This window comes from Corvus kubaryi, unplaced genomic scaffold, assembly GCF_017639235.1.
Source record: "Corvus kubaryi isolate FWS band 111438036 unplaced genomic scaffold, C.kubaryi_AGA036_p1.0 37179, whole genome shotgun sequence".
Classification (NCBI taxonomy): domain Eukaryota; kingdom Metazoa; phylum Chordata; class Aves; order Passeriformes; family Corvidae; genus Corvus; species Corvus kubaryi.
The window spans coordinates 791,943-800,407 of record NW_024581049.1 but is presented as its reverse complement, the minus strand read 5'-3'; the positions used below and the strand labels follow the sequence as shown (position 1 = coordinate 800,407).

General features: G+C 49.8%; 1 long non-coding RNA gene across 2 annotated transcripts; it reads left to right on the top strand.

The window, feature by feature from the left end:
* Window positions 1-20: 20 nt before the first annotated feature.
* On the top strand, window positions 21-5,633 carry LOC121661581. 2 transcript variants are annotated; one of them, XR_006015033.1, is made up of 3 exons: window positions 21-315; window positions 404-1,099; window positions 3,759-5,633. It is a non-coding gene; the product is annotated as an uncharacterized LOC121661581 (long non-coding RNA). The 2 variants fall into 2 exon arrangements; XR_006015032.1 differs by having other exon boundaries at window positions 21-1,099.
* The last annotated feature ends 2,832 nt before the right edge of the window (window positions 5,634-8,465 follow it).

The window sequence follows — 8,465 nt, the reverse complement described above, 5'->3', positions numbered from 1 at the left end:
CTATCCCATCCCATCCCATCCCATCCCATCCCATCCCATCCCATCCCCCCCCAGCAGAGGTGTTCCCACCCCAGCCCCTCCTGGCAGGGAACGTTTCCTGTTCCCCCTCGGCTCCAAACCCCTCACACCAACAAAAGGAGCCCTGAAAGTCCTTAAAATCCCCTTTCCATTTTGGAACAATTAACGTCACCTGGTTTAAATAAATCCCTTAATTAGGAATTATCCTTTTTCCCATCGGCCTTGGCACAGCCTGGGGTTGGAGGTTGAGCGAGCGCTGCACATTTTTCATCTCCAAGCGCGTTTGGAGGACGCTGGGTGAGCTCGTGTCCTCCCTGATTATGCACAGGGCTGGGATTTGCATAGAGAAGTCAAATTTAATTCCTTTTTTCTTTTTTTGGGGAAGGTTTCCTGGCGGAATGGAATTGCACAGACAGCACTGAAGGACTTGGGAAGGAGAGGAGAGAAAGTGAAACAGGACTGGGAGAGGCGGGGCTGCCTCAGGCCATCCCGGCAGCGCAGAGTGAGCGCCCCACCACACCCAGAATTTTGGGGGATGTGGGATTTGAAGGGAATGTTAAGAAGGGGTGAAGGCTCAGGAAATGAAGTGGGAATGTGCAGTTCCTGCCTCGCTGTTGGACAGGAGCTGGGCTGAGCCTGCAGCTCTGGATGCGGATTCTGGATCCGAGTTTGAGATGTTCTGGATCCGGGTTTGAGATGTTCTGGATCCGAATTTGAGATGTTCTGGACCCGAATTTGAGATGTTCTGGATCCGAATTTGAGATGTTCTGGATGTGAATTTGAGATGTTCTGGAGCCGAGTTTGAGATGTTCTGGATCCGAGTTTGAGATGTTCTGGACCCAAATTTGAGGTGTTCTGGATCCAAATTCGAGATGTTCTGGATCCGAATTTGAGATGTTCTGGACCCGAATTCGAGATGTTCTGGAGCTGAATCTGGATTTGAGGGCTTGGCCCTGTGCGGAAACTCCATCTGAACTCCTTCAGAACCCCATAAAAAAGGTGGGAATGTTCTATCCAGTGCTCCAAAGGTTTATCCCAACCAGTTCTCTCCACATGAGCCATCAGACAGCACAGCTGACAGGTAAAATCCCATTTTTTCCCCTGTGGAGCCAAGGACGGAGCTGTTCCTACAGGAATGGTTGGGCTGTTCCACAGAGGGCAAACCTACAGCGTGATCAGCCAAATTTTAGGGATCAAATCATTTCATTGGAGCTCAAATGAATCCTAAAGAGGCACAGCCGCTCCTGCCAAGCAGCTGGATAATCCATTCCCTCTGGAATTCTGCTCTCCTGCTCACCCAGCACAGGGGGCATCACTTCAGTCCTCAAATTTTGGGTGCTGGAGGAATAAATCTTGAAAATCTGACCCAAAACAGCCATGAAAAATTCCCTCCTCCTCCCAAAACCTGAAGGTTTTGCAGCAGGGGGGAAATCAGCTGTTTATAACATCAATTCTTCTGGAATTTGGGCAAAATAAATGTGGAGATAACGAGTGAGGGATGGACAACTGGGAATCCTAAAGAAACCAGGAACTAGGAGGGAAATTGATGGGATATTTGGAGCATTCCTGAGCTCTGGCAGAGCACCCGTGTTGTTTTATTTCCTCAAAAATGAATATCCAGGGTTTTCCGCACTCCTCAAACACAGCCTGGAGGAATTCCGAGCTCCTAAACTCCTTCAGCAGAATGTGATTGAGAGCTGGGAATTTTCCATGAGGAAAAACTCATCCTAAACTTTATTTGGCTCGCTCATCCCTAAATAAATTGGCTTTGGAGCATTTTTCTGTAGGTTTAGGAAATGATTCTTTCTCATCTTCCCCCCTGAAATGATGATTTTGTTGTGTCCGTGCTGAGTTCCTCGCTCCAGTCAGCAGAGGGAATACTTCCCTCAGCAGAGAGGCCACCGGCACCAGGCTCATGGAAAAGGCTGGAATTGTCTCTGCTTTTGGAATTTTGGGAGCTTTCCCATTGGCTCCCTGCTCCACCCATGCTGGAGACCCCCAGGGTTCAAAGGTTGTGGCATTTCCAAGATTCCCATCTCCTAAATGGGTCTAGAAAATTCCTGCTCCCTCTGGAATGATGCAGGGCTGGGCTGTGGCCTTCAGGAATCAGGCTGAAAGATTGGGGGGATTGAATTGATTTTAATTTACTTTCATTTAATTTCATTTAGTTTAATTCAGTTTAATTTTAACATCGATTTCTCCTGGATTTTCCAAACTCAGCCCCACCAAGTGGACACAAGTTTGAGAGCTCCAGCTCCAAAGGCAGACACTGGGAATGGGAATGGGAACGGGAATGGGAACGGGAATGGGAACGGGAACGGGAACGGGAATGGGAATGGGAACGGGAATGGGAATGGGAATGGGAATGGGAATGGGAGAGGGATTGACTGGCACCAAAATTTGCAGATCCTGAGGGTTTTTCATGGATTGAAGGGTGCCTGGAATAACAGAGAGAGTCCTGGATGCAGGAAACGTTTCCTGCAGAAAACAGGGATTTTGGAACTGTCGTTCCTGTCACTTTTTACGGAGGGTTCCCATTTTTGTCCACAACAGCAAACACACAAAGAGCAAAATGGGGCTTTTGAGGAAATTTTCCTTCTTCTGGTGAGGCCCTGGTCAAAGCTGTGGCTCCTTCTGGATCCCTGGAAGTGTCCAAGGCCAGGCTGGAATGCCCTGGGATAGTGGGAGGTGTCCCTGGTGGAACTGGGTGCGTTTTAAGGTCCTTCCAACCCAAACCATTCCAGGATTCTGGAATCCCAGTGTGCTCGCTCCAGTACAACTCAGCTTCCCGAAGGGATCTCCAGGGCCTCCCAATGCAGCTCCAGAGAAGAGCTGTTCTCTGACGCACTCTCCCACATTGCCCAGGCACGGCCCTCAGGGTGCTCCCAATGACACAAATTCCCAAGGGATTAAATTGATCCCTGGGGATTCTGTGGGAAGTTGGGCACTCACGGGACCTTTCCACAGGTCAGGAACCTTTCCCTGGAAAAGGAGGGGATTGAACCCTGGCTTTGACCTTTCCCAGCTCAGGAACCTTCCTCAGGGATTTAATCCAGCCGCAAATCCCCGTGAGGTGACAAATTCCACCCCTCCTTCATCATCCCAGCCCCCCGCACGGCCCCCAGCCCCAAACTGGGGGATTTGGGCTCTCCAGATCCCGAATCCAGAGGCAGCTGGATCCAAACCCTCGGTGCGGGTTCAGTGCTGAACAAGAGGCTCCTTTTTCCATCCAAACCCGGACGAGCTTTGCCTTCGTTCCCAGGGATTTGTTTTCCCTGTGGTGGGAAGAGCAGACGTGTCCCATATCCATCCACACTTCCCTCCATTCCCAAGGAAGGGCTGGAATGAGAGCCCAGGCTCCAGGAACGAGGTGTGACCCAGCCAGAGCTCGTCCTCCTGCAGATTCCCAAAAAAACATCCCGGGGACAGCTCGTCCTCCTGAGCGGGATCCGTGTTGACATTTTGTCTGGAATTAATTCAGTCCCGCCTTTCAAATGCAAATATCCAGGGAAGAAATAACCCCGGATTTTTGGGGAATGTGTATAAATAACAGAAATTTTATTATTTCCATATATTTATATATATTTATATATTTATATATTTTATATATTGTAGATTTTTATATATTATATATTATATATTTTAGATCTTTATATATTTTATATATTTATACATTTTACATATTTATATAGATATTTATATATTTTAATTAACGAATTAAATTTTTTTCCCCCCTTAAGGAACGGGTTGTGCTGGAGCTGGAGCCCTTTGCAATCCCTCAGTCCCACGACATTCCCGGGTGAACAGGACATGGAAATGTTCCTTTTCCTCATCTTCAATAAATATAAATAATTAAAGCCTGGCTTTGGCTGAAGCTCGTTCTGCTTTAAAAGCTGCTCTTTGCTCCCATTTTGGTTTTTCCTGGTGAGCTTCCCAAAAACCAGCAGAGCTGAGACAGGAGGATTTGGGAATCAGCAGAGTGTTTGGAGAACATTCCAGAAGTAAGGCAGAATCTGCTAATTAGTGCTGTATGCACAGGGAGTTGGATGCTCTTGGCTCTTCCCACTGGAGCACACCTGGAACTTTTGGAGGCTCAACAGTGTTTCCTTTCCACTGGATGTGATATTTCCCATCCCGATTCTGCCTGAGGACGTTCATATCCACGAGGAAACCTCTCCTTTGCTCCCCGCAGTGGGGTTTACGTGGATTTCTCATGCCTGAACTCATCCACCTTTCCCTACAACCTCATGGCAGGAGTTTCACATCCTGCTTCTGTCCAGGGACGTTCATATCCATGGACAAATCTCTCCTTTGCTCCCCTAAAGTGGTTTTAATGTGGATTTCTCCTCCCTGAACTCATCCACCCTTCCCTACGAACTCAAGGAGAAACCTCTCCTTTTCTCCCCTAATGTGGATTTTAAGAGGATTTATCTTCTCTGAACTTGTCCATCCTTCCCTACAAACTCCTGGCATCCTCTGGAAGGAGTTTCCCATCCCGATTCTGCCTGAGGATGTTCATATCCATGAGAAAACCTCTCCTTTGCTCCCCACAGTGGGTTTTACGTGGATTTCTCATGCCTGAACTCATCCATCCTTCCCTGCAAGCTCATGGCAGGAGTTTCACATCCCGGTTCTGTCCAAGGACGTTCATATCCATGAGAAAACCTCTCCTTTACTCCTTCCTCCCGTACTTTGATGACCTCTGGCTCTCCCTTTGGATCAGGCACTGAATTACCAATTCCTGGGCGGTTTTCCCATGTTTTTCCCAATCCTTGCTGGGCAGCAGGACGGATGTCCTTGGTGTGAAGGGGGCTCAGGGGTGGGAATAATGGGATCAAGGCCTGTCCCTGGGCAAAGCCCGATCATTCTGTGAGGGTTCATCAGAAATTCCACAAGAATCAGGGCTGGAATTGTCCCCGAGACATCCTGGAATGGCCAGAGCAGCAGGAATGCGCTCCTGCCCCGTGGGCAGCCAGAGGAGGTGTTAATTCTCTTCTCAAACAGGTTTATTATGGAACAAGATGTCCCAAAGCCCCTTCCAGGCATCCACAGGGACCGGCACAAATCCCGACACAAATCCCAACACAAATCCCTCTTTGTGTGACCAGGAGCTGCTTTTCCAAAATATCCCCCCCAGGAGCCCCTATCCCTGGGAATGTATTCTTGGACCTCTCTTTGCATTTCTAGGAGCTTTTCCTGGTGCCACAAATCCCTCTGGGAGCACAGCTGGGATCTGCCGGGATCAGAGTCGGAGGCACCATGGAGGAAAAGCCACACTGAGGTTCCATTCATCCTGCTCCAGAGGCCTGGGAATGTGCAGGATTTTAGGGAAAGGACGTTGTTTTCCTTCCAGAGGCTGCTGATAAACACTGGCAGCTCATTGCCAGGGCTGAGCCAGCAAAGAGCTGGCACCTCTGGATGTGGGGCAGGAAAGCTTTGGGATCTGAGGGAAAAGGCTTGGGGGAAAGCTGGGAAAGCCGGAGTGGCTGGGAAAGGGCTGGAATTACATCCCAGACAGGGATGGGACACGGGGAGAAGCCACTCAAGGGTTTGTGGTGGCCACGAAGGTTTGGCTGGTACAGTCAGAGCACAAATAAAATCGGAACATTCCTGGATCGGCCTTTTTATCCTGTTTGGATCCATGGAGCTGATGAAGGAATTGTGCTATGAGGAAAGGGGGTGAGAAAAGAAGGAAAAATCGAAATCCCAAACCCTGGAGTGAGTTCAGGACCCTCAGCCTCATTGCTGGCCGTGTTTATCCACAAACAAACTCCTGTAAATCAGTTTTCACCCAGTTTGTCCCCACCCTATGTGTCCTTGCCGGATTCTGGGAATGCCAGGTGAATTCCCAGCCTGAGATGAGAACCAAGAAAAGCTGTGAGAATTCCTGGAGAGGCCAAGAGCTCATTCCCAATCCAAACCTCGCTGCTCTGAGCCTGGTCCTGCAGACAAGGCTCTCACCTCGCCTCCGTGAAAAGCCGAATTTAGGGATGAGAATCAGGGGGTTTTGGTGAAATGTCTGAGTGGGCTGGGAATTCAATTGTTTGCTGTGTCCTTCCCATGTTTTTCCCGGCATAGGGGTGCTGCATTCCCATGGGATGCCACAGGGACAGAGGAAATGCAGGAAAAACCCCCAAAACCGTGAGAATTCCTGTGCAGGTTGCTCTGAGCGTGGCCGCAGCCTCTCCCCCCCTACCTGAGACCTCAAGTGCAGCTGCTTGGGAACCCAAAAACCCCATGGCTGCCAGGCCTGGATGTGGGACTCAGCCTGGAGCCGCAGCGGTGCAGCTGGGATGGAATTCCATGGAAACAGTGGGGTGCTGGGCTGAAGCCCCGGGGCTGTCACACAAACACAGCCATGCTTTGGTCCCAGACAGCTGAACCCTGAATTCCCTCCTCCTCCACTTCCAATTCCAGACATCTGAACCCTGTATCCCGTCCTTCTCCACTTCCAATCCCAGATATTTGGCCCCCGTATCCCATCTTTCTCCCCTTCTCCATGCCCTGGTGGAACTGGGAATGAACACAAAGCATGTCTGGCCCAGCTGGAGCTGCTCCATCATCCTCTGGTGCCTCGCTCCCAAAATCCAGAACCTTGGAAGTGGCCAGGATTGTGCTCTGGAAACCAGAGCAGAGCCTGCCACCGGTGCCACCTCCACCTCCCTGAAATCCCCTAAATCCCAGCGCAGATCCTGCATTAATGGTGGGATTCCCATAAAGGAATTTGTTTGGACGAAGCCTTTCCCAAACAAAAGCAGCAGCGCCATCGGCATCAGCCGGGGAATCCTAACTGACCTCTCCAAAGCTGAAATTCCCAAACGGCCCCTATGGAACAAAAATCCATATTTTAGGTTTGCTTAAATGAACATCGTGGAGCAATTGAAGGAATTCATCCAGAATCATAGGAGTCAGGGAATGGAGAGTGTGCAGAGAGGAGATAATTCCAAATTTTCCTTAGGAGCCGCCAGCGGAGCAAGACTGGGCCGGATCCATGGATTTGGGACAAGTTTGGGATTTCTGAGACGATGCTTTGGGTGGTCCTGGTGTTCCTGCCATGGTGGAGGTGGTCCCAGGGGGATCTGGAGCAGGGAATGAGGGCTCCTAGCGCACCCGCGGGATGCAAGAGTGCCCAGGTGGGAAATGAGATGGAAACTGGGGGAGCTGGAGGAGACAAAAGGGGATTTGGGGGGGTGCTCGGAGCTGTGCTCCCAGGATAAGGCCACAGAGCTGCCAAAGTGGCCTGGAACAGGAGTTATCCAAGATTTTCTTCTCCCAGAACATTCCTGCAGCCCAGGATGCAGCAGGTTCTGAACTCGTGTCCTGCCTGCCCGTTCTTCCGGGCGTTTATTCCAACAGATCCAATAATTTTCCTGTGACTCTGGAGAAAAAGCGGAGTTTCCCTGGCCCGTGTTCCCCGCAGAAGCTGTAACACTCCGGAACGGAACCATGAGCTTGGATTTTGGGATTTTCCTCAATCCCATTCCTTCAGTCTCATAACGGTGACAAAATCCCCACCCTTCTTCCCAAAAAGAACCTTCTGTGATCCACAGGAACCTGGATCGTGGCACCTCTTTTGCCCAGCTCTCCACACAAGGAGTTGCCAGCAAATGGAAAATTCCCGATGATCTGAGAGTCCAAACCATTGGAAAAAAATTCCCATTTATTTGTGACACAGCTGCTTTAGAGGAACAAAACTTTTCCCAATAAAAACTTCTTTATTTATTATTTTAAAAGAATTTTACCAAACTTCTCAGCTCATTCAGGGCATCCAGCAGGGAAGGGAGCAGCCCTAAAGGCTGGATTGGGATGCCAAGGGTTGGTTGATCCCAGACCCCTCCTCGGGCTCAAAAGGCACCAGAAAAGGAGGAATTGCCAGAATTAAATTGTCCCGAGGCTCCTGGGCTGAGCTTCAACCTCTGAGGAGAAAACCTGGAAACCAAAGCAGGATTTCGGACAAGCGCCAGCACCAGAGGACACTCCCAGCTGGTGGAGCTCCTCCAGAGCTGCTCCCAAACCTGTGGAAGAGTGAAAATCCATGGGAACACCAACGGATACGTAAAGAAGGGATATTTGTACTTGAAAAACTTCCCATCAGCCCCGTCTTTGGGCCCTCCCAACAGTATCCATGGAAAACAGATGAGGTCATCAGCGCATTTCATGGAATCTCCGCTCTTTTCTCCTGCTGGGTTCATAAAAACTCCGCTCAGGTCATTTTTCTTGGAGCGCAGGAAGGAGAGGAAGTGGCAGCTCCGTATTTTGTTCTGGTTCAGGCTGTGCTGCTGCAGAAGAATGGGGCAGTAATTGCCAAATGTTTTCTGTTCTTCTCCTCCTTTTCCTCCACCGAAATCCTAAAGAAGATCCCATCAGCTCCGCAGTCCCACAAAGATCCCATCAACTCCGCAGTCCCACAAAGATCCAATCAACTGCACAATCCCATCAGCTCCGCA